The 27,856-nt window shown below is 39.3% G+C and overlaps 1 protein-coding gene across 2 annotated transcripts in view; it reads right to left on the bottom strand.

The window, feature by feature from the left end:
* Positions 1–27,856, bottom strand: part of ADD3 (adducin 3) — a 92,065-nt gene that overhangs the window by 47,786 nt on the left and 16,423 nt on the right. For both annotated transcript variants that reach the window (XM_058029143.1, XM_058029145.1), the window contains exon 2: positions 11,026–11,071. The gene's annotated coding sequence lies outside the window, so the exon portion shown is untranslated. The remainder of the gene's footprint in view (positions 1–11,025; positions 11,072–27,856) is intronic.

The raw sequence follows: 27,856 nt of genomic DNA, 5'->3' as shown, positions 1-27,856 counted from the left end.
GAGGCTGAATATGAACATATATCCCATTTGCTGGAATAATTATTGAAATGTGGAAGTTGTTTGATTGTGCCTAGAAATGCTTACATCACATAATAGTCAAGGATAAATAGCACCATCTGAACTTGCAAGAGAAGTTCATACTTCACAGTTAAATAATTTGTGAGTCACTTGGGATGACTTAAGTTCTCTCTCCGAGATGTGAATCAGGAACAAAGTTGCTCAATGTCTAAAAGTTCCCAGTTTGAAAGAAAAATTCTTAAGGCCTAAAGTAACAGTTTTCATTTATCATCTATATTATCTACTGAGCACTGAAATTTAACATCTTCACGTTCAGCATGTGTATTTGTGAAACCATTAGGTCCTAGAGTACAATTCTTTCTGCCTAACTTCAGATAATTACATAGCACTTGAATTCACTGTCTAACTAAGCTCTCTCTGGCATGAAGTGAGTAATTATCTGGACTTCATTGGCTGTGCCATAGACTTAGAGCAGTTCCAACAGAGGCACACAATCCACAAGCAGGCACTGATATTGCAGAGATCTCGAGTTATGCAAGGCACGTGCTGCTCTGAAACACTGACAAGCTACAGGCAAGGCAGAATGAATGTGTGTTATCAGTAATGTAAGAGATCACCTAACTATTTTATTAGCCCAGGGGGAAAAAATCCAAGTGGCAGATATAAAACCAATTCATTAAATTCTTGCAATTCACGTGCACAACGGGTAATATGCTTTTCTATTCACCTCACAACCAGAGGTCTTTTTTTACATTGCCCAAGTCAATACCACATATTACAGACTAATTCTCAGCAGTGAGATACAACACAGCATAAAATGAGAAACTCAGTGCCAATCACATCCCAAGATCTGGCAACAGTGTGAGTGTAGACTAAAATATGCTGTGAGAAACTGTGACCAGGCACAAACAAGGTTTCAGAATACCAAGTGCAAGAGCTGCCAATATAGAAATCGTTAAGTAAAAATATATTACTAATTCCTCAAAAAATAAGAAGGAATAAAATCTCAACATGTAGGGAATAGAACAGAAGGAAAAGTGAAGGAAAGAGGAACAGAGGAAAGCTAGCAGATACATTTTATTTGGTTTGCAATCAAAACAAAATTTTTGGAAAAATAATTAAAAAAAAATTATGGATTACAAAAATGTTCACCTGTGAAGACTATGAAAAAGCAAACAAGCTTAATAGGAAATAGTATTTAACAAGTTCCATAAATGATTTTTAAAGTAATAACAAAGCTTTATCTCTCATTCTCAGTAAGTGCTTGAAGCTAATGTGCATCTCAAAGAAAGAAAAATGAGCCAAAAAGTTAGTAATTGCACTGCACAACTCACACTTCTTGACATCAGTGCGATAATACAGTTGCTACATCTCAGTGTTAGCATGACATGTAAATAAACAAAGCACTCCTTTATAGCAGAAATCCTTTAATGGTTCATGCTGAAAGTAGAGCAAAGGCAACAACAAACCCCTCGCATCCATCAGCCCTCTACAAGCACCTTGCTGCATTCATGGCAATAAAGAGTTTATTGCAGTGAAATGTATTGAATGCACTGCACTGAAATGTATTTTGTAAAAGCTGATTTATGCTCTCCTCCTTACATGATAGTTAGATGAGCCAGGGGTGAATTGGCATGATGCATGACAAACATGCAACACTAAGTTATGGTGAAGATGAGAGGATTTTTGAATACTTTTCTAAATCATAGAAGCTTATCAGTACCCACCTACAAACATATGCTTTCTTCCATATGACACAATGTGCAAAATAGTAATGGTGCAAACTTCATGTTTTATACTTCAAAGAGAATAGCGTAATTTTATCTACAGTGTATACTCCCAAAGCCTAAAGGAGAGATTTGGTGAAAGAAAATATTTCCATGGAAGTAACTTTATCTTTCTGGTAACCTTCGGTCATTTTGTAATTCTTTGGTACAAAGCTGGTATGAAGCTGACAGATGCTGAAGAGCGCTGCTCTAGTAAATCTGTTTCACTTGAAAGCTATTTCACCATCTTTAAGTACCTTAAAGAGCTCTAGCCGTGAAAAAGCTTGAAGCTGCTTTTAGTCCAAAAAATATTTTTTTCCTAAAGCCTGGTACGATGCCAATATGACACTTTACCTTATTTATTTTTTATCTTCTTACCAAGAAATGTGTGTTATCAGTATTGTAAGAAAGAGTCAGAAACATTCAGTGTGATGTGGACCAATCACATACAAAGACAGGAGAAAATTCAGACTTGGCAGATTTCATAGGAGTCTGCTTACAAACAATGCCACACATACCACAAAGTGAGCTTCACCTACATCTTGTGGTCAGAACCTGACCGATATTAAACAAACATTCACATCTAAATTAACGTACATCAGCAGTCAAAGATTTTTATTACATATGTGTCATTAAGTGTTCTTGAGGCAACACAGTTAATTTCAGTCCATTGTTTCATATAATCCAGTTATTTATTGAGGTCCATCTAATTTATCACAAAGTTGCATTATCGTATAGTATTCTGTTCCTGGCTGTTAAGCAAGTACATTTTTCAAAAAGTTATACAATTACAGAGCAAATGATTGGGGTTTTTTTGCATTTCACACCAACAGCAACTTCAACTCTGCAAGCTGAAGAGGAGGAAAACAAGACCTAAATAACTGCATGTCCCACCCTAAGGTTAAAGGCCATCTGTCTGAAATGCACATGAGCACTTCCCTCAAATCCTGAGATAAGTTCTTGCCCACGCATTTGCCCATGTGTTTACCAATTCTGTGGTCGTTGTTCCTAATGAAACACACCAACTTGCCTGTACAGACCTGCAGGTCTGTGGTACCCTGGCTATTCCTGGAATGCTTTTAATACATTGAAATTGTGTTTGTCTATCTTCCTGCTCTGATCTCACAGCCATTTTAAGCAACAGATCACAGTTGCCAGATCAGTGTTGTCACTGGTGGTTACTGTAAGCTCTCTTGGGTAAATGGTATCTACTCCTGGCAATTTGACACATTGTTTTTCTATGTTCTAAAAATCTTTTAAACAAACATTTCAATTTGAGACCAATTCTCAAAATATGACCTGCAAAGTGAAGTTTCTGCCCTAAAATCTCTCAGGAAAAAATCTTGGATAAAAACCATTTAGCTTTTTTACTGTGCCCTATGTTCACCATGTATTTCTTCTGTACTTCAGTCATCTATCAGCTCTCCAGTCTGTCTGGCAGGATGTTCATTCCTGATGTACTTGAAATGATTCAATTTAAAGGATTTATTGCTGGCTCTGGTATCTTTAGCAAATTGTTTCTCAGAATATCTTTTGGCCAGACTTATTATACTTTAAAATTTAATTTGTGAGAGAGTCTTTTTCCCCCCTTCTATTTTCTTCAGCAAAAACTTCAACTTTTGAAAGATGGTTCCTTGTTGCTAAGAGATTCCTAAACCCTGCTATAAACCCCTCCTTGCCTCTTAAAAATAAAAAGTAGCAACAACAAAAAGTTTGAAGTCTTCAGTAGATGGGTATATATTTTATCCAACTTCTCATTCATTCTTTTAAAAGCCAGTTTACTACATGCAGACTTTAACCTCCTTATAACAAGCATGTTCATTTTTATGACTAGCACAGGCAGGAGGCTGGCAGGGAAATTGCACTGCTCAGACCCCTGAACTTGAATCAGACAAACACATTCCTGGGAGCCAGGGAAGAACAGCTCTGCTATCCCAGACACAAACGTACTGAGAGCAACACTGGTGCTTTCTGAAGTCATTGCCTTCAACAAGCTTCAGGCTTGTACCCAACAGGCTTTGGAAACACAAAATTGCTTCCTTCCATACCTTCATGGTAGCAGGTTGCTGCCCCAAACATCAAGGCGATGTTCAATGTAGTGTAACCCTATTTGTATTGTGTGTTACAATTTTTCAAAAATTTTTTTTAAGAACACATACACAAACACTGCAAACAGAACGCAGATGAATTTGTTTTATCATTGTTTAATTGCAATATTTGAGGGATTGACTGCTTCAGTTTATTAGAAGAATTAACTCAATCTAAAGTAACAGCCTATGTGAAGTGTAAGTGCTCCATTTCCATGGAGAATAAACACATTTCATTCAGCAACTCACTCACCAATTTCTGTAGCTGCACTACTGTTAGTCCAAAAAACGTGATAAAATTGAATTTAGAATTAAGATAATTATAGGTTACTCCAATTAATGGTATAGATAAGCTTCAAACTGAACTTCTTGACATGAAACCCTCCTTATTTCTATGTTAAGGTGTAGACCCTGGGCAATAACTGTTCCTGAATGTGGAGCATAAAAGAATCAGACTTTCATGGTTTGTTAGCGATTTTTTTTACCCCATTCCCCTTCAACCAAGACTCCCCTCAGCCTAAGATGACACACCACAAATCACAGCTCCTAGCACTCCACCCTGATAACCAGCAGAGACTTGAGTGTTGGCAAGTCTCAGTTAGCAGCCTAAGCTCTGCAGGAGCAGCAGAATTAAGGGAGCATCAGCTGCAAAGAACTTGACTGAGTTTGTTTTAACCTGACACACAACAAAACCAAGCCTTAAACTTACTTCCACATTTAACAGACTCTTATCCATGAAGAGTCATTGGTCATTAGCAGACAGAGAAAAACTTCATGTTACTGCAACTGAATTGTCAAGAAGTTTTACAAATCCAGCTTCAGCAGAGGGGAAACAAAAAACCGACTTTCTAAATATCAACATTTGCTAAGGATGTTATAATCTCTAAATACAGCTCAATAAGTGAAGGGGGGAAAAATCACAAACCCACAGGCTGCTGCTGAAGTTAAATTGGTAATGAGTGGGAGAGTTTCAAGGTTTATAACTACTTTAGAAAAAAAAATCCAGTTTTAAAACACATATTCCTCATTCACTCTACACAGCTGATTAATAAAGCCAGACCTGATAAAATCCAACAATCTCCACAGTAAACAAACAATGGTGAGCTAATACGCATCTAGCCATGTTTGGGTTTTTTAAGCTTTACAAAGATTCAGCAGTTTTAAGTCATCAGGAACAGATTTATTCTTACGCCAAGGAGCAATTAAAAAAAATTACGTACAATGTGGTAGATGTAGAGAGACACAATTAAAGGCATTTCATTAATAGCTATAATGCTAGCAAAATAGAATGAGTTTATCTTTTGGAAACAATATTAAGGTAGATCTGTTCTCCTGCAGTTATAAGCCTGATCACTTAAAATATACCAGTCTGCAACTTTGAATATCATTTCCAGCTTTAATTCCATCATCATAGAGAAAGAGCTGAAAATCTGATCACCATGTCACAAGCAACTGAAGAGTTACATCAGCTCCTCTTTGCAGAGCTGTTCTTCATTAATTTATAATTAACAGGATGTGATAAAACAATCTGTATCACTAACTTTTAACAGCCTTCTTGTGTCAGCTGGAAATGTTTGTGTGTGGTGAACGCCAGAGCTCCAGTGCCTCTCTCCCATGCCCAGCAACTCCTTACAATTCCTTCTGGAGGTGCCCAGAAAGCTCCTCTGCCCCTTCTGAAATCAGACTTCATATGAATGCTGTCCTCTTCCTCCTCCTGCCTCCCATGGAACTCTTTATCACATGGACTGAGGAATTTGACTGGGAATGAGATACAGACACTTATCTGCTGCCAGCAAACTGTTTCCATGAAAGGGACCTCGGAAAGGGAAAATGGCAAAGAGCAATCCAACACTCTTCAACATGTTCCAGGCACTCAAGGGGAACAAAAAACAAAAGACAAAAGGGGGAAAAAAAAAAGCAGCACCAACAATTCAGGATTTTAACAAAAGTGAAATAAAGCCTTCGAAAGCTGTGCTGTCTTGGAAAGCCTGAATGTCTTTTTCCTAAATCCTCAGCAGAAGTAACAGCTACAGAAATTCTGCACAAACTCAGGGATTAGCAGCATGCCCGAGGAGGAAATGGGATCTTTGCTTCAAGCACCCAATTCGCATTTAAAAGGCTGCAGGAATTTGGATAAGCCTTCCTTACTGCTTTGGATCATCCAAGAAGCAGCAATTCTGGAAGTATCCTAGGGTGATGTCTTCCTGTTTTACTTATTAATCTTCCTCATCCTCAACTTCTAAGCTACGCCAGCTTTCCATCACAGTGAGAGAAGCAGTACAAGTGCTCAAATTTAGTCTGCTTATGCCAGAGAAACTTTAGGTTTGGCTCTTTTGAGAGAGGACAATCATCACTTGGTGCTGAGGTTACAGAAAACCAGGTTCTGTTTTGTAACAACAATCTATGCTGAAAATTATCGTGCTTTTAAAATAATGATTAAAAACACAACCAACAACCCCATAGCTCTTTCACATATGTACTAAAAGCAACAGGAGTTACACACAAAGCAAGTGTTTTTTCAGGAGAAAGGCAACAACTACAGAAATGTTGAACATGATCTCCTTTTGTTTTTTTTTTTTTTTAATTCTCTTTGATTACTTTAACTTGCACAATATATATCCCACATTTTATTTCATTTGTTATGAGTATCTGGGCAGAGCTCCAGTGCTTTGGTGAACTGGTCACAGTGAACAGCTCAGTTCAGCATGAGCACTACCAGCAGCAGGGAAAGCTGGAGAAGTGGAGGAGATAAAACACCATTGTCACATCCATACAGGACAAGGTTGAGACAGCCAAGTAAACAGGAACTGAGTTCCAGAGAGTTTCTTCATCTCAACAGGAAAGAAAAGTCCAACCAATGCAGGACTTTAAATGCAAATCCTCTTCACAATTAATGTGGTTACCTTTCAATCTGAACAAGAAAAACACAGATTGCAGAAACAGCATGAACAAATATTACTGTCTGCAACTACAAATATTTAATCAGATAAAAGCAAAGACTCAGACTTCTATGCATTGAAACTTCTCACACTAGGAATAAAAAAAGCTTTAAATTGATTCTCTAGAGAAAAAAAGCATCAGATTACATAATTGTATGAAATGTGCATAAACCCAAATTTGTGTTTAATTTTGTCCTTGTTATCAGACTGCAAGACAACTTCTTTTTACTGGAAACAGGCATTTAAGGCAGAAATATACTTGTGTCACATATTCTGTTTCATCATTCATGCAGACAGGATTATCTACAGTCACTGACATTTGAAGAGCCACATCTGGGCAACTTAAACAGCACCAATTAAAAAACTGACCAAAATCAGGAAGTTCACTGACAATGGGGCTCAGAGGGGCCAATAAATTTACATTTAACCAGAGGACCCCAGACTTTTGGGATGATTAAATATTGTTCCATCAGGGCTGGTAGCTGAGACAGAAGATGGAGAACATAATCTTTCCATATCTGCATGAATACATTCAGGAGTAAACACTTATTAAACACTTTCCCTTGCTTGACCCTAGGAAGCATCATGCCTGAAGGGATTTTGAGCCAATGTTCATCCCAATTCCTCCCTGATGGGCTGGAAGGGTGAGGGCTGTTTGGAGAATGGAGAGGGAATGTTGAAAGATGCTGGGCAGGGTGGGAGGAAAGCACTCAAGAGCATGCTTAAAATAGTCCCACAGACACATCTAACCTCTCTCAAGGATTAGAAAGCCCAGGGGCTCAAAACCATCAACACCACAGCAGCCTAGTTAGGAACATGACCTTCAGCAGAGCTGGAACACAGGGTGTGTGCAGGTGGCAGGAATGGGACACTAAAGGCTGACACTGCAGCAGGGCACAGACAGAAGGTTTAGTCAACTCCCCGCTGTAACATGCAAAAATACTTTGGCAACTGTCCTGCTCTGCCCTACCTTGACCTCTTCCTCAGTCCTATGTGCAAGGGGATTTTAACAGTCTAAATGAGTAATGCCACCTGCAGCTTGGAAATATGCTTCATATCCAAGAGAGAGAGAGAGACCTTAAAAAAGAAATATCAACTTTAGCACTTGCTGAATCTTAAGAGTTCTGTGAGATGTTTTCAAAAACAGCCCCAACAAACCCTTTGAACGTTTCAATAGCTCAGGATCTGAGCTCTCCTCACACAAACCATGGAGAGAGTGCAGCTTTCCCAACAGGTAAGAGACAATGTTGAGTCTTATTTGACCAAGTGAAATGGTTATGGGTGATACAGCTACATTGTCTGTATTTCAGGAAGGGCTTGGGGTTTTATTATTATTTTTAAAAGAAAAATCAATTCAGGTGATAGACTGGAAGACAGATTCCCTTTAGTCTTGCATCTTACTGTATTTTTGTACAGTTTACATTTAGATTGTTCCTTAGAGCAGGAAATAAAAAGGCCATTGTTTTACCACATTCTCCCATCATTATAATGAGATGCATCAGATTGGAGTTATTGAATAAGCTCAAAACTCCCCAGGTTACATTCTTCTTCATCTTCAGCCTCGCCTTTCAAATGAGCTTAACTCTTATTAAAAGGATCAGGGCTGTCCTCAGGCATACCCTGTCTTTAAACATGAAGCCCCAACCACATTTTATGGAAAAGAACTGTCAGTCTCTACCTTTGCCAAACTCCATAGCAGCTTTAAACAATTATGCAAGACAGTAGATTTTTATTCCAGGCTCCTCTTACTCAATATCAAGTTCTAAAAATAATATTTTTCTTTCTGCTAGGGCACCTCCAAATAGTGATGATCCAAAGGCATTAAATAAAAGAAAGTTACAACTTAAAGAGCATGACACAGATTATGAATAAAGAAACACATTCCATATGGAAAAGTTTTTAAAATTTGACATTTCTTTTCAATATGTGTTAATCAGAAAGACAGTAGTGAATTCTCACTGCTTCAGACAGAAAAGAATCAAACCTCTTGGGGCGCATTACACAAAGGCAATTGCAAAGAAGGGAGAACAATCCTGTAGTTTCTTTTAAAACCATACTCTGTGTTTTTTTAAATGGCTGGGAAAGTCAGCAGTTTGGAGCCAGCCACATGTTACTTATCAATGCTTCAAATGCAGGGTGAGTTAGAAAGGCCATGCCTGGTTCCTTTTGCAATTGGGTAAAATCTCTTTTGAAGTCTTTTTGAGGGACTGATGGGGGAGAAAGTGTCAGGAAAAGGATTTGACAGGTTCTGCACAGTGTGGGGCAAAAAAACGTCAAGAGTAAAATCCCTTGTCTAAAATGAGCAAAGAGATAGAAACCTCTCCTTCAGCACTGGAGACGCCAGATAAAATGTCTAAGAGTCCCTTGTATCTTTTTTCCAGCTACACATTAATTCCTTTTTATGCCTTTTGCCAGCTTCTCATCTTACCAGGAGCCTGCAGAAGCCAGTCCAACACTGCAGGGAATGCAGCCACACTGGGGCTCCATGTCTAGCACTCTCCCAAGATCCCAGGAAAACATCTTGTATTTTAAATACCCCAAGCATCACAGAAGGCCTCAGTTTCAAGGTGGAACCAATGATCTGAATCATCTTAAAGCAAAAGTGAAAGGATCAAGACGTTATCCAGTTTCTTGAAATGAAGGGTATTATTGATGAACACATCAGTGACAACAACACTGTTGTTTTTGCTCTTGGACAGCAGACAGGTTTTGCTCTCCTGCATTTTCAATTCTGTCTAAATAACAGACATGAGTACTTTTGTAGCATGTGCAATGTAAGCATAACTACCACCAGCAGGTCAAGAACTGAACACATTTTGTTTTTACCAGGACCATAAGTTGCACTGCCCTTTTAAATTCTCACACTCTTCAAACAAAAAGAAAATGTCCATTATTTTTTCCATCAATCACAAAGACTCAATGTAACTCATCTCTGAAAGCTGTATTTATAGTAGAAATTTGAGAAATTAATTCCATATAAACTCTACTCTCATCTGTAGCAAACTGCTTTTGCACGTGTGGCACAAGCAACCAACACAGCTACAAACAACACAAACTTAGCATCCACAGGACAGAAAGGACCAGAGGTCACTACATCACTACTCACAAGTAACAAGGTGGTGCACTCTTAGTGGAAGAAGGCAGCTCAGCTCCTCTCAGTTTGAAGTGCACAGAAGTATAAAATCAGCTTTTATTACCAAAAGCCATTGTCTTTCCATTTTTATGAAGTGATAATATTTTGACTTCTTTCTTACTTCTGCCTCATAGCGTTCCATTTGCAAGGTACATGTAACATCTCACAGATAATACTTCACAGCAAAGAAAGGAGAAAAACTTTCTCCAACTAAGAAAAATCTTTCAAAAGAACCCTATCCAAGTGCTAGCAACAGGATTATTTTAATATAGTCTTTTAGTTACATAACAGACATGAAAATGCAAGTTATAACGCTGTCTTATTTTAATAAAGACCTGGGGAGCTAGATAAAAGAGCGCTAGACAAAAAAATACTTCAGATAAGAGATTAGGCACTCAAATCCCTAAAATATTCCACTGCAAGAGTGTTTGCTGCCTATTATTATAAAGACTACAACACAATATATGTTATCTATACCACAGATACACTTGTAAGATATTAACAGAAGTGTCTAAAAAATGTATAAAAGAATCCCCAGTTCAGCTTGTGGAATCCAGGCTGCTGTCGGGTTCTGCCATCTTCATACCACTCCTTTTGCATCTTTAGAGCTGTACATATTTAGCTGTACATCTTTAGGAGCAGTTAACTGCTGTTGGCTAAGTCTGCTAATTGCCCTGAAGAAAGTCAAAGCTGCAATCACCATACTCATTCATCTTTGATGATATTTATCGTCAGCTGGTGCCTGTACCCCACTGTACAAAAAGGGAATATCCACCTCAGTGGGACTGGAACTTGCAGGACACCTCAATACCCTTATGACTGTGCAGATCTATTATGTATTTACAGCAAGTATTATGCAGCTTTGTTCAGACTCTTGTACACACACCAAAGCTAAGGTAAAACTTCATCCCACAAAGTACTTTGCACAACATTAATGAGATTATTGTGATGGGGGTTTTTGTCTGTGGTTTTTAATGAAAACATTTTAAAAGTGGCAGTTCACTGATTCAGTTCCCTCTTCCCCCTTAATATTGTTACGCTAGAACACAGCAAGAATTCAGGCAGTAAAATGTTTTAGGTACCTTGAGTTTTTCCACAGCTCTCCTCCTCTCTAGTAATACAGTTGACCTGGAAAAGAGAAAAAAGACATGACTGACTTGTGGTAGGCTTCTCAACATAACTGGAATATACTGTATACTGTATATTTAGCATCTTGAACCCCTTTTCAGAATTTTTCACTGAATTAAATTTTAGTTTGTTATCACATAATGCATTTTTCATACAACAAAATCTCAAAGGGAAGTCTCATTTAAGAGTGCCTAGCTGGAAATCTCAGGTTACAACTCACAAAATCCAGACTACCTGCTGCATTTTTAAAGCAGAGCATAACAGCCACAATCCACAACTGCTCTGGCAGCCCTGAGGAAGCTGAACCCCAGAGCAGGGCTGAGGTGGGGCAGGAGCAGAGCACAGGAACACAACACCTCCCTTTGAACACTACCAGTGCCCAGAGCTCCGACAGGAACAACCGCCCTGCTCTGACCCTTTCCCACCCCCGAGCAGGAATGGGTTTTCCTCCTGCATTCACCTTCTAACATTAATGTAAAAGGAGTAAATAAAATAGCAATTGTTAACTTCTATCATCTTCTGTCATCACAGGCTTTGAGCAAAAGTTATCTTGAGTCAAACCTGACAAATTATTTCTAGCACCTTCCTTTTTCCCTCAGCCATTCCACCAAGAAAAAAAAAGTTATTTCCTGGGGACAGGGGCCAGACTCCTTCCTTTCCTGCATGCATACAAAACATATGCTACATTTTCTAAGATCTGTACATTGCAAATTAGACATTTTATGCATTGTGAAAACACTGGGCTCAGCCTACCATGAGGCAAGGCTGGTACCTCTCACCAACTTGTTACCCTATTTGAATTCATCAGGTTGCAACAGACTCTTTCAACCATTCTCTCCTCAAGCACTACTGCTTAGGTTTTCTCAGCATATCACACTACAAATACTTCACCAGTTTCAACACTTCAGCAGCCTGGTTATCCCATTTCCCATCAGCACTAAAAGCTGGATTATTCAACGTGCTCTATGAATTTCAGGAGTAAAGAACTGACTTTCAAAAAAACCAATGTGCACAAAAATAATGCAAGTAGAATTATACAAAATTACTGGAAGACACTATAATTGAAAGCTACTCTAAAGCAAAAAATAAAATTCCAAGAGAAGTAAAAATAACATGTTGTTGCATCTTGGTATTGCTCAAATTGTCTATTTTCTCTGAATTATTTACTTATATAAAGTCAATGCCTTACTCAGAAAGTTTGGATTTAGCAATGAACAATGCACTTATACAGAGTATTACAGGTGTAATACAGGTAAACAGCCACAAGACTATTTCATCTACTTTTAGACCTGACAGGAATACAGATGTAGGGGAGATTTAGGGGACAGAATTCTCTACCTAGGTGCTCTCTGTGGTGCTTGGGCATATTTGCTCATTTTTCTGCCCTGTCAACTGCTCCCTGGCAGAGCACACAAAGCAATGGCAGTGACTGGGAAAGTAGAAGAGATTCATTGGCACCAAAATGCCATGCTAGAGCGTGAGTACTCCACAGCATCAGGAATTTAAACACTCTAACGTGACTGTTTATTCTTGGCATGAGTGCAGTTTATTTTTCATCTACTTCACACTGTTAGAGATAAGGGAACTCTATTTTTACGCAAGATCCTGATGTGTTATTTTAAGCGCAGCCGTCACAAGCAAGAAGAGACTCTCTTCCAGGCTAGCAGCTACTGTTTCCAGAGGGCATTGACAGACCACTCTCAGACAGGAAAATTTCAGTCTTTCCAATTTTCCAGCTTCAGGTCTAGTAGCAGTGGTTTGCAGAACACAGAGGTGCCCATATCTGAGGCGCTGGACACCACTTCAGTCTCCCGAGTGTGTCACGGCCCTGCTCCTGCCCAGCACAGCCCCAGGACAGCAATGGGCAGCTTGCCCAGCTCTGTCCCCACCTCTGGCCACCGCACAGGCTGGAGATCCTACAGCTCTCAACAGAATGGGGTACTGCACGACAAAGCCAGAAACTGTGACACTGCAAACGTAAAATGCTATTGAGCAAACTTCTTCCCGTCCTTTGTCACAAGCTCTTTGTAACAATCTTTTTCTTCTACTTCACATCCCTTCTCCCTATTACCACTCAATGCACTTTCACAAGCTATTCATCCCTACCCACTTCAAAATTCTCATTATTAAAACAACAACAAAAATATGTGACAATTATCAAACTACGCTGCCATTCAGTGCCATGACAATTCCCTCTGCTTAATCCATCAGGGTCCTTCATCCCCCATTCTACCCACTCCTGGAGTATAAGCAAGAAACTTTGACACAGGCACTGGTCAGGAAATGTCTTCACTGCACTTTCCATTGTTTAGGTCACATTCTCAGCTCTTGTTCATCAGTTAAATGCCTCCATGCCCAAAATAAAATTATATAATCAATAACAAAGGACGCAGATCATAGCAAGAATGGGAAAAAGAAAATCTGGGAAGGAGTGATGTTGTGGTGTGCTCTAGAGCCTTTTTCCAATAGAGTAACAGTCACACATTAAAGAACAAACTCAGAGTCACCTCTCAGATCAGGGAAAACAGCAATATACATTCTTGGATGAATAAACTGGGAGGAGAAATGGATTTTAACTAAGAGATGACAGCAGTGAGATAGATATTGAACATGAACAGCTTTGGAAAAATTTTCAATACATTTGAATAGCTGCATATGTCAGAAATCAGACATACTACACAAATCCTAACAGGATATTGAAAATGCAAGTGCAAATTAAATGCTAAATGTGGGCTTCAGCCTGTAGGACAAAAGAATTTTTGTGTCAGAAATACCATTTATCTTGAGAATTAAAGTGCAAAAGCCACTTGGTTACTTGAGAGCTACCTCTGTGTCTCTCAGAGAAGTAATGTTTTAGAGCTGCATCCAGAAACTATGAGTAATCACAATGATGGATAGTCCAGGAACTGTTGGGATACCCCAAAGAAACATGCCCTGGAATGAAATGATAATCTTCCTCAGCTACTCATATTATAATGGCTGATCGGTGTGCATTAGGAAAATACGCTTCTGGTTTGAATCCAAACCTTGAGTATAAAAGCAAAACTTTAGTAAATATTTAAGAGAATTTTGAGTTCCAAACTGAAGAGCTGGCAACTAAGTTCTTTCTTTTTTTTTTCTAACAAACAAAAGATTGCCATCAAAAGATTGTGCAACTCTAAGAGCCCTTAAGGAAACAATTGGGAATTTTTCATAACATGGTATTTCCTTATACTGCTGACCACAGGAATGCAAACAGTTCCACCAAACAGAGATTCTTCATTGGAAACAACTGACAATCTAACCATGTTTCCATCTTTTCCATTCTCAGCACTCAGCATACAAAACAGATGATATAATAGAATACAGAACTGTCATACCAGGGCCACAAGACATCTTTACTATAAATCAGCACCTGAGAAACTTGACAAAAACATATTTCCTAGGGGCTCCAGAGAGAATTTCTGCCTAATTATTTTGCACCTTTGATTAACAAAACTGCAATCTTCTACTTATTTGTTGAATTTCCCTCAAATACTGTTAGCATCCCTGTCAACCCAAAACAGACCCCTATCCCCAACCTTAATTCAGCATATCAGTAACAAGACACATTCCCACAGCATTCCCTGACAGAAAGGCAGATGAGGCACAAAAACGTGGGCTGATACTCAACTGAGTTAGTGAAAGGAAAAGCAATGCTACTCTTTGTACCTTAGAAGACATCCCATATAAATCTAATGGATAGATTTCCTCACTACCTTCTTCATTTAGGATTATTTGAGCAATGTCAATTGACATAATGAATCCCTCCAAAGGAAGCTGGAAATGTTTGTGTACCTGTACAGAAATGGTGCTCAGAACTGACATTCTACCAGAAACTGCACAAGGAGAGCAAGTACCAGAGGGAGCAAGTGCCTCAAGGGAAAGGCAAGACAGGACTTACAAAGAGACCTAATTTTCCTGACAGATAATTAACAAGTCACTATCATGGAGAAAGCAATTTACACTCTGTGCTGAACTTCATGCTGCGAAGGGAGAAATATAGGATAAATGAACACAGGCAACTGGAAATACATTATTGTCAGAATTCAGGAAGGCACTATGAATGGGAAAGGTGCTACATCAGCACCCTGACCAATACATGTCATTGCAAATTTGCAACTCAATTAAGGCAAGATTTTAATCAGAGCTACAACTGCACTTAATTCTCTCAATTCAGGCTGAAGGAAAGCAAGAGGAACAAGTCATGAAAGGAGAACAAAACTGGAATGTGCTACAAAGAGACCAAATTGTTTTCAAAAGGAAAAACCAAAACAAACAAAGCCAGTGAAAGACAAAGCTTTATGGAGTTAGTTTGCCAAACAAGTCAAGAATTTTGGATGGTAGAAAAGACAGACAAATGTCTTAACTTCAGATAGAGACATAAAAAGACTTTGCTAGTGTGGAAGTGTTTACAATCCATGGCAGAGAGATTATTATTCTTGTAGTCAAGGAAACCACTCTTACAGGATTTCAAATTTTGGAATTCCCCTTTCAAGAGGGAACACAGGAAAATCGTCCATGCTCTTCTAAAAGGAGAATGAATATGGCTCTAGTGTCCCAACCAGGGCCACGAGGCTTTGACAACACACTGGTTCCAATGGCTCCACAGAGGAAGAGGTCACCATCATAAATGAAACATGTCAGTACTGCACTTCCATAGATCTTCAATGATAAAATAGCCACTACATCCCATAATATTTTCACATACAAAACCATTTACCAGGAGTTGCTAAACCAGTAGCTAAAATTTTCAAGTTAGGCTTTATTTAAATTACTGCATCTCTTGATGTTTTCTTTCAAAGGGATGCCCACTCAACTCTCAAAAGCTGACCATTCATCACAGCACACTGTGTCTTGGAGAATTAATCTTTTCTGATGCTACAAACATGTGAAACCTCCCCTCCTGTTTGGACCATTCTGAAGCTCTAAACATAAATTATACAAAGAAACAGCTTGGTTTAATTATAATAGTAGAGTAAAACTTATTTTTCCAGTTTTTAATCTTAACTAGATAACAAAACCCCACTTCAGCTGATACATCAAAGTGTGCTGAGATTTAGAAGAGAACTCAAAACCTATCTTTTATTTTTATTGCTGTCAACATCCTAAGAAAAAAATATGCACCAAAACCTTTTCAATTTAATCTCCCTGGTGTTGCTAGAGTACTACCCAGACTCTGCAGACTGTAAAGCAAGGCAGCACTTACAGCACACCATGATCACCATAATTAGAACATAGTAATACCAAGTGATGCAAGAAATTATTTGCTGGTTTTCATTAAAATGCACAGTTCATTTCTAATTTTTCCTACAGTCACTGCACCAAGACGCATGTTCAGAATGGCAAGAAACTACTAGGCAAGATTTATGTAACATTCATACTCAAGTTGAATTAGCACTACAATCACTAGAAGCTTTGGTGCTGATAAGGAAGCAGAGACTGGTTTTAGAAAAATATTACAAATTAAAGCTATTGAAGAGTAACTGAAAAGCTTTAATTATGACTTCTGGCTGAAATAAATACATTTGAAAACAAAGGTGTTAATTCTAACTTACCTTATGGGTTAATTCTAACTTACTATAACTTACCTTATGGGTTACTGTTTATATTAATATTGACTATTTAATTTTACCTTTGTCATCTGATAAACCCCACTAACAAAGGTCCAGTGCTAACAGTTTGATGTTGTAAAGAATAGAGTTGCTGTCTGGTATCTGTCTTAATGACTGCTTCTCAGCAAGAATAAAATCAGTTTCAGGTGGGGTATTTTAAGTACTGCACTACTAAGTTTTCACGTAAATACAGCCTAAGCAATGGGAAATGACACTGTCAGAAATCATCTGAATGGCCTTATCTGACTGCTGGGTACAGTTTTGCAATAGACCTTCTAACTGGCCTCAGGGACGTAGTTTCTGCATTATGTACTTCTGCTCCCCTTGCTCCCTTCAAATGAATGAGGTCCCTGCTGAGACTGGCATGAGAGAAGGTGTGTGTTAATATACTGGAATACACTGCATCTCCTCCAGTAATGGCTGTGTCAAGCCAGACAAAACACAAGTGCTAACTGCAGCTCCAAAATGCCTGTCTAGAGGAGGCAGACAGTGCTCCTTTAGCCTGCCTTACAAAAAACGAAAATACACCAAATCCACTTAAGTAAAATAATTTTCAAGCCATGTCCAAGGTTTGGGCAATTGTGAAGAAAAAGACACCTAGCATTTTTCAGCTGCTATTTAATGCTCCCGAACCTTTTTTTCCCCCCTCTTTGCTTCCTTTTTGTCTCACTCCACATATATTCTTGTATTCAGACTTCTCATATTTTAAGTCTCTCCTGAAAGAAAAACTACCTTACGTTCCTTTATAAAAAGAAAAGAAAATGTGAAGGCCTGGCATGACTCCTTTCTCACCTTTTGTTAACACAGGTTTCCTGCTTTCTTCTCCCTGAGACAAAATCTCTCATTTTCTACCAATCTCTCAGTGTTAACTTCAACCCATTAGCTTTTACTGCAGTCTCACTTCTGTCCTCTGCCCCCACCTACAAATGTATAATGGTCATTTCCAAAGCTGCTTTTGCTTTCTCACCAGAAACCATCTGCTCCGATCATTCCTTCCTTGTGGTCTGCAGGATCCCACTCCTACCAATACATACCCCTTCCAGAACACCAAGACTACTAATGGTTGTAAGAAATCCTACCCTGCACCCCCTGCAAGTCCCTTCTGTCATGCTACCTCTGATTCTGTTTTCAGCACCACCAGCCCATTCCTCCTCTTCCCCTGCCCTGTGAACTCCTGGCATGAGAGCTGCCCAGACACTTTGTGCTGGCCACCACCTCAAATGCTCAACTGGAAGCAACTTCTTGGTGCTGTACACAGACCATCTACCTCCTGCTCTGCCCAAGGGACCCAACACAGCCTCAAAGCTTCAAGAAAGGAACGGGCACTTCATGGAGCAAGACTTCTGCTCCCTTGGGTTCCATTCCCACACAAGGAAACAAAACCAACTTCCCAGCTCGCTCAGGTATGTGCAGGTACTTTGAGACTCCCTTCTCACTTAAATATTCACACTTAAAACACTGGTATAGCAGTAGTGGTCTGCCTAAGGGTACAAAGCAAGGCAAGATTCATATGGACTCTTTCCATGTGTTTTCTCCCATGAAGTAAAAGCAAGACCTAGCACATTCTTACCCTATGTTTAATTTCTCAGCAATTCTTTTTGCAAGCTGCCTTTGTCATGTCAATGCTAAAAATGTCCATTAAAGATGTTTTTACTAAGAAGGGATTCTTGCTAAATTGATGCTTCAACCACCTGAGCAGACACTGATTCCTTTCTATTCTCACCTTTTCCTTTAATGCTATTTTGGTTTTATTTTGCAAGCCATCAAGCCCACAGCACCTCTTAACCTGCACTCACATAGAGTTTTGTCTTTCAGCTCTGCAGCTGGAGTGTTACTCTGACTCTACTGCAGCAACATTACTTCTGAGCATTCCCAGCAGGGTTAATGGCACCGGGCAGCTCTGTCTGAGGCTGACAAACCTCCTCTCATACTGTGCCTGAAAACGGGAAGAGAATGGTGGAAATAAAAGTGAAGACCTGCAGCTGAAGTTTGAGGGGGCTGGAGAGGATTTTCCCCACACTCCCCATGGTGATTAGTGGGGCAATTAGCCCAGCTGCATCAAGGCAGGACAAAACCACCACAAGGAATCTTGGCTTGACAACAGATGATCAGATGTTTCACAACATAAACTTCAAATGTATGATATTATTTTCTTCCAGCATTAACTTTTGGATAAAGCCATAGGTGGATCCATGACACCAAATTATTGCTGCAAAGCTAATAATGTACATGAAGGTCTTGAAACACTTTTCCTCCTCTCTGAAAGACCAAGCCCCTTATTTATTAGAACAAGCTGTATTTGGAAGTTGAGGTTATGATTTGTTTACAAACTGACCAACTCCACTGGTGAAAGAAAAATAGTTTTTCATCAGTATTTGCCCTACTTCATAATGACATTATGAACAGAAACATTGCCTCTTATATTCTTTTACTTAATTATGTTCATGAAACAGTCAATTCAGCCCCCAAACCCGAGAAAGGATCAAAACCAACTACAGTTTTATTTTTTTAAACTCTGTATCTCACTTGTTCACTTTTGACTTCTGCAAAGCTTAATTCAGCCAACCTCCACCCTAACCCCTGGGAGCATCTTGTACTTTCCAGCCATCTGGACTGTATTTACATTACTAAGAAGAAAGTCAAACTTGCTCATGAACGAAGAAAATCTCCTTACTATCTTTCTGTCTTGTCTCCACAGTTATCTTTTAAGTTCTTATTTTTTTCAAAAAAAATGACTGATCTCTCTGGGGATCTCACTCAATTTCCCTCATGAGCTCTACTGATGTCATACAACTTCTTTGCTTATAATTTCCTAGTGCTGCCTTTAAAAAAAAATTAAAAATAGAAGTTACTATTTTTCCCCTCAGTTTTCACCCTCTCTTCACAAAAGCCCTTACAAACAGCATGAAAGTTCATGAATGATGGATTAGGATAGAAGCAATTGTACCAAAGTGTTTATTTAGACAGTAAAAGTGACAGCTTTGCAAATAAAATGAACTATTGCCAAACTAAGATCAGAGACAAATTTTAAGAGGAACATGGACAAACATTTACTTTTGAACTTGTATCCATTTTAATGGTATTCCTCCCTCTGGCAGTGACTGCTGCATCTTGGCTCCTACAGGACAGAGGAGCACACAATTTTTTAAAATTGCATTTTCATCAAACTATCAGTGCTGTGACCCCTCTCCCAACACTGCTGATCCAGTGTGCTGAGGAAACTTGAAGAAAAAGCACAAATTGCAGAAGACAAGAAACTGCTTCAAACTGGTTTTACTTTCAACCACATGTCCTTAAACCCCACCTATTTTTTATTTTATCTGAGCTGCAGTATAAGTCTGCCTTTTAGTATTTTATAACCCTGTTTTTCAGGGCACACTATCTCTTTTGATCAAAGGTAGTCTATAACTACAGCTTATCATTAAAAGCTATTTTGCAGATTTACTCTGCTCCAGTTGACATGCACCAGAAATCTGCATCAAGTTTAAATGAAAGCCAGATTGGTGTCTTAGTTACACAGAAAATTAATGAAAGCAATGAGTGATGCTTGACATTCAGCTTTTTAACTAGGAAGTGAAGAGCTCCAATGCTTTTTGATGCCTGACCCAAACATCTGACTAATTTCAAATATTAATTCAGTTTAATGAACTAATTTAATACCTGTATAAGGGAAAAATAGCAATGTAACATAAATTAGAAAATACTTACTAGGAAGAAAAACACATTTCTAGAGGGGTGTTTGCTTAAAGAGAACAACCTACTGTTGTTTATTTTCAAGCTGAACCTCTGAATTTAGTGCAACAAAGTGACCCTTCAGTGGCATAATGACTTTTCATGATCATGTCGAGTATCTTGTCTCTTCAGCAGCTCTTCTGGAATACCAAGGAGTAGAAGTTCAATTACAGATGTATGGTAGGCTGCACACCACAGCCACAGTAAGTTCATTAGAGAAATATACAGCAGAGCGGTAACAATGCATTAAAAATGTAATGAATATGCCCACATGAAAAACTAACTACTGAAATAACTCACCCAAACATGACCACATTCTGCTTGCTTTCTTTTAAAGATGTCAGTTTCTAGAATGATTCAACATTGTCCCTTCCCAGTTTTTTCCCTCCTCAACTCCAAAACTCAAAAGACCAGCAGAGCAAATAAAGAGTTTGTGATTGAAAGTAGCTGAAGTGCTGTGAAGATGCAGCATATCTCTGCTTTAGGGAAGCACAGCCAAATTACTTTACCAGAAACAAAACCCCAGGAAATCTGTTATCATTTGAGCAATACCTCTACTAAAAAGGACTTCTCCCCCTCCATTTCAAACTGTTCAAATTTTCCCCCAAATTTGCAATATTTTTTTCTTTTTGAAGACATGGACAGTAAACATTCAGGCAACCCTGAACTTCTTTTTCTTGAGACACAAGCTGAACATTTTATGCAAACTACTAAAAATAAGGTTTACTTCCAGCAGTGACAACTCCTCACAGCTTTAATCAAAGGAATAGCAATCACAGCCTAATGGGCCCTGTTCTCTAGAGCATCCAAGTTGAAAAATTATTAGTAGGAGAATATTTGCTGCAAAGAAGAGAAGAATCTGCCAAGAAGTGAGGAGTAATACATTTGCACTTAGTCTGCCTCAATTTGGTTTTACATCTTTCTAACAGAGAGAACAAAAAGTGACTTGATGCTCAGTCTGCAGCTATGGTATGAAATTAGTTTCTAAGGAAACAGGGCAGAATCCAAGGGACAAAATTTCTGTGTTTGTGCTGCTTCTGTAGCAAACACAGCATCAGCTGCAGAAGGCACATGAAGCAAAACTCCAAACTGATTAAGGATTGGACCTTTGGCATCCTGAACCAGCAATTTAAGTGGCAGGCTCACTGGTGAGGCACTCATCCCTTTGAGGAGAGCACAGAGGTGTAAGCAGGATGCACAGCAGCTCACAGCCACTGCCAGCCTACTCCTCCCAACTGCAGTGCAGAAAGAGACACTAAAAATAATACAGCTGGCACTGAATATAGTCTGCTCCTTCAGGCATGCACAGGCTCTGCTGTGACTTTTAGAAAATCTGACTGCCCACATCTCATGGTTCCTCTTTCAGAGGAAAAACAAATCTTTAACTAGTGAGGCAGAAAACTTTTCTGTCCAAGAACTCCAAGTGGGTCAGATAAAAGGTGCTGATTTTCAAGAGAGGTTTCCACACCACGAATGCCAAGCAGGTTTCCCTGCTGTGATGAGCACTGGGCTTTGGGGAGCATCCCTCCAACCTGATGGCACAGGGATGCTCTGGATGCTCTCCCAGCTGGGGCTGCACCCCGTGTGCAGGGATTGCACTCAGGATGCAGACAGGCAAGAAGGGCAGCTACACCAGAGAACTCCAGATGATGAGATCCTCCAGGCCAAAATAATCAGAATTCCTTGGAGAATTTAAAAGTTCTGAGGTTTGTGGTGCACTCTGAAATGAAACATTCCTCCTATCAACCAGCCACATAACTCACTGCTTAGCAACAGAGGGTGCACACGTGTACCTGTTTGCAAGAAGGAAAACAACTCTTGTTATCCATCATTCTCACAACACAATTTCTCTCTGAGTATACACAGGGTTTGTTGTTTGTTTTTTTTAAATTATCTTAAACTCACATTTCAATATAAATCCAGGTCCCCTCTACATTCAGTGAAAACTAGATGGTGAATTGAAAATAGAATGTTTCTAAAGCAGCTTCAACACTGGTGTTTGAGTGAGGCTAATTTCAACCTGAGAGGGAACTCTCCTTGGTTTGCTGGGTCAATTTGGGCAGTGACAATTCTTTTTGCTCAGCTTTCCTTTTCAGAAGGAAAACATCAATGCGCCTCAAAACCTCAGTGTCAAGAGTCTACTTCTAAAACTGTTTGCCTGATGGCCAGAGGTGACACCCAGCCCTGAAATCCCAAATACATTGCCCCAGGCTGGGGTATTATTTCCACTATGCTATTCCACTGCAGAACACACATCAATACTCATCTCTGTCCATAAATCAATGGAACCTATTTTAGGCACAAAAGCTTCAAAATAAATCCTTCTGACCAACCTCTCAAATTAATTATGCAAATGCTGTATCAAAGCACAGAGATAATTTTTACTTCAAATTTTTAAAATCTGCACAGATACTCTGAAATGAAAAGAAATGAAATGCCTAATTATACACACTGAATAATCCAGATAATGGCCTGTCACATGCATCATTCTGAATGCAAATCAGAACAATGGTTTTAGCTGTAAACACAATGTGGAAACATCAAGTAACTTTGATCTTGTCTTTGGCAAGAACACACTTTCTTAAGATTACCCTTCTGTATTCAGTGGGATTTATATATATATATATAAAAAAATATATATAATGAAGTATTTTTTCCCTTTTGAATCTCAAAGCCTTTCCTTACCAAACATACTCTGTGAGTTATTCCAAGAGAGATGAATTGTATTTCTCCAAACAGAAGGACGCTGCCTCTTACTGCCCTGCTAGAAACACTAAAAGCAAAAAACCCTTGTTTGATGCTTTACTTCCATTCAAGCAAAGTGTGATTGGTTTTGTATCCAAAACATCCACAAAGTGTGGCTGTACTCAAAAGCTCCTGTGCTGAGGAGCACATACCAGCTTAGGAGAGAGGAAGAAAGGCATACCCAGAGCAAGCAGCCAACCTCCAAATCCCTGCTGTGGAAATGAGTCCTAGCACACACTCCAGGCATGTTTAGGAGGTAGGATTTTCTGCATTTCAGCCTGCTTCTCCCTAACACAGCGAGCCAACCATGCAGAAAGCAAGTGACCTACCAAAGGAAGGGCTAAAACTGAATAGATGTGAATGCCCAGGTTGGACATGCCAGGGAGGCAGTGGAAACCACTGCTGTCCTCTTTGCCTGGTACTAAAAAATTCATTGCACCACTGCCCATGCTGTTAAGACAAATTTCAACAAGCGTAAAACCTTATTTCATGACAATGTTAGTAAAGGGAGATTAGGCTTTTAATGCAACAGTTCCACAGCTTAAGGAATTGAGGCTGGAAATTAAAAATTAGGAATTTCAGTGGTGACTATGGCTAACAGTGACTGAAAGGTCCAAGTGCAACAAGAAAGTCTGTAGGGTGCAGCAGTCTTCACTTGCCACCCAGCTTTGCTTTCCAGCACCTTTTGCCACTTACAGATAAAACACAAGATACTAAATTTCATGTTGTGGTTTTATTAGTTTTAAGGTATGAAGAAAATCTATGAAAGTAACAATACAGGAAAATAAATGCAGAACTTTAAAGTCACCTCTCAGTAGCTGCATTTCTAACAAGATCCTCAGCTTAGGCTAAAGCCTTTATTGCACACACCTGGATCCCTTCAACAAAAATTGCTTTAAAGGAGGGAAGGGAACATGTGCTGATCAACCAGAACACTCCATTAAATGGCGATGCAAGACTGCATGAGATGCACATTGAAGGCCAGCAGAATTAATCCACACCCAGGTCTAAAATAAAACAATACTACAGAATTGTAAGATTCCCTGAGTATGTGCACCTCAGCCAACTTACACAAGCCTTTACCTATCTCTGCAACTCAATTTTTTCCACTTGCTGAAACTGCCAAACTCAGGAAAAAAACAGGCACTTTCAAGGCAGTCACACTGAGAACTTGTACATCAAATTCAGTTAGGAAAGTGAACAAAACTAGGACAGACACTTTCAGCTTGAATTTGTTGAATGTTTAAATGATTCAAGTCCAATTGTGAGATTTTAGCTAAGCTTTTCTTTTTACTCTTTTATAGCAATATCTGCCTGTCCAGAACAGGTTTCAAAATATAAACAGGGACTTGTTACCTACTTAAACAGAACTCCTATCCAGTGTAACATTTATTAAGACACTACTTAAAACACTGTCTGTATTCTCCCTTTCTGTCTTCCCGACATGAACTCATCCCTCGCTTGCTGTTCCATTCAACAAACTCTTGTTACTTGGTCCATTTCTGTTGGCAAAATGCACAAGTTTGTATGTTTGTATGAAAACAACCATAACTATTTGACAAATACCTTAGGAATTGCAAGTTGCAATTATCAAAACATCTCATGAGCTTTCTCCTAAGCTTGCATCAGCCTATAGGCTTGCTAGCAAACGACAGTCATGCATGCAAGTTTCCTGTTTTAATATTCCTCCTCCTCCTTTTTTAGGCAAGATTATTCTCATCCTTAGAAACAGGAAGTCATTAAGTTAAAAATGTTTATACTAAATGAAAACACACATATTGCCGTGACTTCTACTCTGTGACTATTGGGTGGTCTCAATCTGAATCCACTTTCTGACCAGCAAGTGCTTCCCTTGGAGAAATTATCAAAGCATGGCCTCAGAGACCAAGGATTGGAAAGGTATAAACTATCAGCTACTATAATTACAGTACAGGATTTAAATTTTTTTCAGAAGACTTTAATATACCCCAAAAAACTCCCAAACATCTGTTTTCAGTAAGTATTTAAACAAATGTTTTTCACGAGCTCTATCAGAAATTGGCTGGTGCTGTGTTTCTTGGGATGAGGTCAGCAGTGTGTGTTAGTGCAGAGCCTTTGCTGCAAGTAATCATAAAAACCATGTTTATTTGTGACAGAGTGTGGTTCAGGGGGGAAATCCACAGCCCACTGGCATGCTCCACTGTGACCTCCAGAACCAGCCTGCAACCACCTGTGATCAGTGCCTCCAGCGTGCCAACTCTGGTCACACTCTTCTTATTCAGAAACTCCTCAAATTTCCTCTTGAATTTGATAAACATTTGAAAAAAATCTTCATTTTACTACTGTGATAATAATACACTGATGGGTGACCCACAAAGACTTTCCATGCACAGAACATCTGACTACAACTCTCCCCACACTAAGAAAAATCTGTCACTTGCTATTTGAGTTTTTTTGTCAAACTTACTATTGTTTGCTTTTTATGGATATAAAGTACATCTCAGGAAAAACCAAACTTCAGTCCACCAGCACACATTTTCAACTGCTTTTTCAACACCACCTGTCCTTATTACAGGAAAATGGACTTCCTCCCAACCTCAGTATTTTAATTATTAAATAATTGGAAGAAGTGAAGAATGCTTCTCAGAATGGAGCTGCACAGCAGTCCCTCAGTGATCATGAGCACTTTCGGGAAACTTGAATGCTCTTCCAGCACGCCCACTTGCTTCCTGTGAACAACCAGCATGCAGAATTATTTGGAGAGGTCTTCCAAAGTGCTGAGAACATGATTTCTGTGCATTTTGATGCTCTATGAATCACCAAGAACAGAGTATGAAGCCAAGAAACAGTGAAACATGCACATGCACATACAACAAAAATAAGAGCTGCTAAGACTAAAAATACCGAAATATATCCTGAAAATAGCAGGAAAAGACCAACAGGAAGCTACACACTATGCCACTTCCACCTGAGACTCTTTACTTTTGTTTGGACCCACAGATCAATATGAATGTCAGGAATTAATAAAGCTAAGCAGGAGAGATCAGCTCTCCAGAGAGCAGCCACATCTGCTCAGCAATGCCAAGCTGCCAGCTGGACAGAGTCCCAAAAGCCTTTAAAGGGTCATCATGCACAGCAAAAGCTTGTACTCGAGTAAAAACCTTTTAGCTTAGCAACTAAAAAGGTAATAGATATTCTGTTAATTACATTAAGTAATTAAGTCATGTTTAGCTCTGTTAATTAGGGTGCCTAATTTTAAAAGGTCTAATAGCCACAATATTTAAATTTCTGGTTTGTTTGGGTAATGCAAGAAAAATCCATTCAAAACCACTGTCATTTTTTTGACTGGCTCAAAAGAAGAAGTTATGCTGTTAACAGAAAAGTTAATCAGTTGCAACAAAGAGTCAAATAAATTATTACTTGTTGAGTACTGCATATTCTAAGCAGCTTTAGTGTATGAATAATCAGTTAAGAAATGCAAAATGAAAGACACTCTGGATCTCAGTCGAGATCATCAAGCACACAAGGATACTTTATCTGGGTACAAATTGTCAAAATGCTCTTTCCTTGTGCACATTTGATAGAAATCTGTTCAGGGAAGAAATAAACCCTGCAGCAGATGACATTTGCCTCCCTCCCCAGTATGTCCCTCACTGACACACAAAGTCTGGCAGGGTAGAAAAGCTCCCATCGAGCTTTTGATACATGAAGCTATTTCTGAAATAATTGCTGGCCTACGTGGAAATTGCTCCTTCCAAATATCTCAGATTCAGGAGTACAGTACCATCCATGCTCAGTTAAACACAGCTTCTTCTACAGCTGCAGGTGGCTCAACTTTCATGTGACAAAGACGCAGGTGACACCCTCCAATACCTGGGCAGGCAGGTGCTCAGGGGATGTGCTGTTTGGGATTTCAGCAGCTGAAACCCACTGGGAGCTCCCCCTGCTCCCAGGGCACCACAGCCCAACACTCTTTAATACAAGATATCACACCTCTGATGTCTGCAAGGTATTTCCAGTTCTCATCTTGTGGCTTGTTTCCAAGCAGAGCCCAAGAGATGAGTCCAGGCTGGACCACTACCAGTCCCACAGACAGCTCGTTTTGTAAGCAAAGAAACCACTTCTAAGAGCCCAGTAAAGATCAGCCTACTGAAATTAGTCTGAGCAATTCATGCTCAGCACAGCAACTGCAGGGCTGCCCATTTTAATAAAAATCACTGCTCTCAAATTTTACTCAGAGCAGCGGCCACTACCAGAGGGTTACTACCAGTCCTAAAGGCATTGTGTCTGTGAAGGTTTGTCACTGCACAGTAATGCTCCTTCTGACCCCATGCAATGCATCAGGAGCACTTCCAGCATCACAGACCCTCTACAGGGTGTGGGACATTCCCCATGAAGGCACCTGGAATTATTAGCCCCCATTCAATTACCAAATTCAGCCTCTAATTTTATATGCCTTTAAGCAGGGCTTAAAAACCACACAACACAGTGCCCCAAACCAGCCATCTGGAAATGCAGATGTCATCTGCTCACCTTGGTAATCTGCTGCAAGGTTTTTCAGATGAAGATGTATTTCATCTTGTGGTGCTATATAAATAAACAAAGTATTATAAACAATCATTTTATCTGGCTGGGGTTATGTCATATGGTTTGCTTTCTCTATGAAAGAAAACACGTACATAAAGTGCAACCAGAT

The sequence above is a fragment of the Melospiza georgiana genome, chromosome 8, assembly GCF_028018845.1.
Source record: "Melospiza georgiana isolate bMelGeo1 chromosome 8, bMelGeo1.pri, whole genome shotgun sequence".
Classification (NCBI taxonomy): Eukaryota; Metazoa; Chordata; class Aves; order Passeriformes; family Passerellidae; genus Melospiza; species Melospiza georgiana.
Note: the sequence above shows the minus strand (reverse complement) of the source record. Positions and strands in the feature narration are given on the sequence as shown.